Source organism: Bison bison, unplaced genomic scaffold (assembly GCF_000754665.1).
Source record: "Bison bison bison isolate TAMUID 2011002044 unplaced genomic scaffold, Bison_UMD1.0 scf7180017864492, whole genome shotgun sequence".
In the NCBI taxonomy this organism is placed as follows: Eukaryota; Metazoa; Chordata; class Mammalia; order Artiodactyla; family Bovidae; genus Bison; species Bison bison.
In genome coordinates, this window is record NW_011495051.1 from 6,401,309 (window position 1) to 6,405,100 (window position 3,792).

Sequence of the window (3,792 nt, forward strand, 5' to 3'; positions counted from 1 at the left end):
AACGAAAAAAAAAAAAAAAAAAGAAATACATGAACCATGAACTTCCAGATGTTCAAGCTGGTTTTGGAAAAGGCAGAGCAACCAGAGATCAAATTGCCAACATCTGCTAGATCATCGAAAAAGCAACAGAGTTCCAGAAAAACATCTATTTCTGCTTTATTGACTATGCCAAAGCCTTTGACTATGTGGATCACAATAAACTGTGGGAAATTCTGAAAGAGATGGGAATACCAGACCACCTGACCTGCCTATTGAGAAACCTATATGCAGATCAGGAAGCAACAGTTAGGACTAGACATGGAACAACAGACTGGTTCCAAATAGGAAAAGGAGTACATCAAGGCTGTATATTCTCACCCTGCTTATTTAACTTATATGCAGAGCATCATGAGAAACGCTGGACTGGAAGAAGCACAAACTGGAATCGAGATTGCCGGGAGAATATCAATAACTTCAGATATGCAGATGACACCACCCTTATGGCAGAAAGTGAAGAGGAACTAAAAAGCCTCTTGATGAAAGTGAAAGTGGAGAGTGAAAAAGTTGGCTTAAAGTTCAACATTCAGAAAACGAAGATCATGGCATCTGGTCCCATCACTTCATGGGAAATAAATGGGGAAACTGTCAGACCTTATTTTTTGGGGCTCCAAAATCACTGCAGATGGTGACTGCAGCCATGAAATTAAAAGATGCTTACTCCTTGGAAGGAAAGTTATGACCAACCTAGATAGCATATTAAAAAGCAGAGACATTAATTGTCACAAAGTCGTCTAGTCAAGGCTATGGTTTTTCCAGTGGTCATGTATGGATGTGAGAGTTGGACTGTAAAGAAAGCTGAGCACCGAAGAATTGATGCTTTTGAACTGTGGCTTTGGAGAAGACTCTTGAGAGTTCCTTGGACTGCAAGGAGATCCAACCAGTCCATTCTAAAGGAGATCAGCCCTGGATGTTCATTGGAAGGACTGATGCTAAAGCTGAAACTCCAAATGTCTGGCCACTGCATGCGAGGAGTTGACTCATTGGAAAAGACCCTGATGCTGGGAGGGATTGGGGGCAGGAGGAGAAGGGGACGACAGAGGATGAGATGGCTGGATGGCATTACTGACTCGATGGACATGAGTTTGAGTAAACTCCAGGAGCTGGTGATGAACAGGGAGGCCTGGCGTGCTGCGATTCATGGGGTTGCAAAGAGTTGGATACGACTGAGCGACTGAACTGAACTGAACTGAACTGAAAGATTCTTGGACAATTCAAGAGAAAGGAGGGGAAAATCTGAGCTTGAGAATTAGGAAAGTAGGAAAGTCATTGATTAGAAAATGAAATTAATTTATGGAACATTTTGTTCTAGTAATGTAGTAATTGGAATTCTTAGTTTCATGTGTGACTTCTATGAGGGCAGAAATTGCAGCTGCTTCTTTTTGACATCTACAGCTCCTTGGTCTGGCACTTAGGAGGTGTTAAATGAATGTTTGTTAAATAAATGAGAGTAAATAGCGAAGGTTTTGCACCTGCTATTCCCTTGGGTTGCAATGTGCTTCCTCTAATATGTTGAGGCTATTCTCTTGTTTCTTTTGGATCTGTGCTTAAATGTTTCCCCTGCCTTCCTTCCTTCTTTCCTTGCATCTTTCCTCCCTTCCTAACTCTTTCCTCTCTCTCTCTTTCTGGCTTAATTGAAATACTGTTCACATACCATACAATTCACTGTTGCGATGCAATGGCTTTTATTATATTCACACCATCATGCATCCATCGCCATAACCAACGTAAGAACTTTTCATAATTCCTAAAAATAAGACCCACACTCTATAACTATCACCCTCCACTTTGCCCCCAATCACTCCTAGCCTCTGTTATTGTTTAGTTGCTAAGTCATGTCCGACTCTTTCTGACCCCATGGACTGTAGCCCACCCGGCTCCTCTGTCCATGGGATTTCCCAGGCAAGAATACTGGAATGGGTTGCCATTTCATTTGTCAGGAGATCTTCCCAACCCAGGGATCGAACCTGAGTCTCCTGCATTGACAGGTGCATTCATTACCACTGAACGACCTGGGAAGCCCCACTCCTAGCCTTAGGCAACTGCCGATCTATTTTTGCCTCTATTTTTTCTGGATATTTCTTACATGTGGAGTCATATAATATATGGTCTTTTATATCTGGCTTCTTTCCTTTAGCATAATGTTTTTGAAGTTCACCCATATCATAGATGTATTAAGATTTCATTCTTTTTATGGCTGTGGCATTTCATTGTTTAAATGTACCCCAGGACAGTTGGCTTAGTTCCACTTTTTGGTTACTATGAATCATGCCGCTATGATCATTCAGTGTGACAGTTTTTATGTGGATGTATCTTTTCATATTTCTTGGAAACTGCTGGGTCACATGGTAATACTATGTTTCACTGACGTAAGAACTGTCAAACCACTTTCCAAAGAAATGTTGCATTTTCAGAAGACCCTTTCCTGACTGTCTTAAAACAGCTGCTCCAAATCATGCACTATCTGCTTACCCTACTTCATTTTCCCTTCATTCCTTGGTGGAATAGTATAGAATAGTGTATATGCTTACTGCTCTGCAACACTACAATATATGGCACATATTCATTTGCTGTCTATGCAAGATAAATCACCCTACTTCTTGGGGCTTAAAACTGACTTGTTACTTTTCACAATTCCACGGGTTTAGGGGGTGACTCCTTTGCTGGTCTTGCCTAGAATCAGTTGGGTTGTTGCCCTGGGGTGACAGTTGAACTGGCCGGACAAGCCAAGAGGATTTTTCTCGCTGGAGGCCATGGGGACTGCCTTCCCCTCCACGCGGCCTCTCATTCTCACCCAGTAAAGTCAGAATCTCTAACCAAGAGACCCGCAGCACGCCAGGAGCACGCGGGTGGAAGCGGCAAAAACGCACGGGCGCCCCCGGACTCACGTGGTGGCGCTTCTGCACACCCATTGGTCAAAGCACGTCGCGCGGGCGTTCTAGATTCTGACTGAGAGGAAATCGATTCCACTGGAGGGGAGGAGTAACGAAGTCACAATGCAGGGTTTTGTGTAGGAAAGCTGTGAGATTTGGTCTGGATGTTTCAGTCTTGCACAGTAACTAAGAGAATTGGCTGTGTTGCAGGAGGAACATGGCTTTGGATTAGGGCACAGACGCGTTTTGGCTAAATCCTGGGTGAACTACCTTTCCTGTCTGAACTTGTGATTCCTTCCTGTGAAGTAGAAGCAATCCAGTTTTTTTTTTTTTTTAATTCACTTATTTTGGCCGTGCTGGGTCTTCTTTGCTGTGTGTACTTTCTCTAGCTGTGACAAGTGGGGGTTACTCTCTCCTTGTGGAGCAGGGACTCAATAGTTGTGGTCCACCGGCCTAGTAGTTGCCCAGCACGTGGGATCTTCCCAGACCAGGACTTGAACTCGTGTCTCCTGGGTTGGCAGGTGGATTCCTTACCACTTGAGCCATCACAGAAGACCCAGCAATCCAGTTTTATAATCACTCTGATAATCCTCCTTTTAGTTATCACCAAGAATGCTTTCAAATTGTGGTGCTGGAGAAGACTCTTGCAGGGTGCCTTGGGCTGCAAGAAGATCAAACCAGTCAGTGCTAAAGGAAATCAACCCTGAATATTTATTGAAAGGACTGATGCTGAAGCTGAAACTCTGATGCTTTGGCCACCTGATACAAAGAGCTGACTCCTTGGAAAAGACTTTGATGCTGAGAAAGATTGAAGGCAAAAGGAGAAGGGCGCAGCAGTCGCTAAGATGGTTAGGTAGTATCACAGACTCAATGGACATGAATT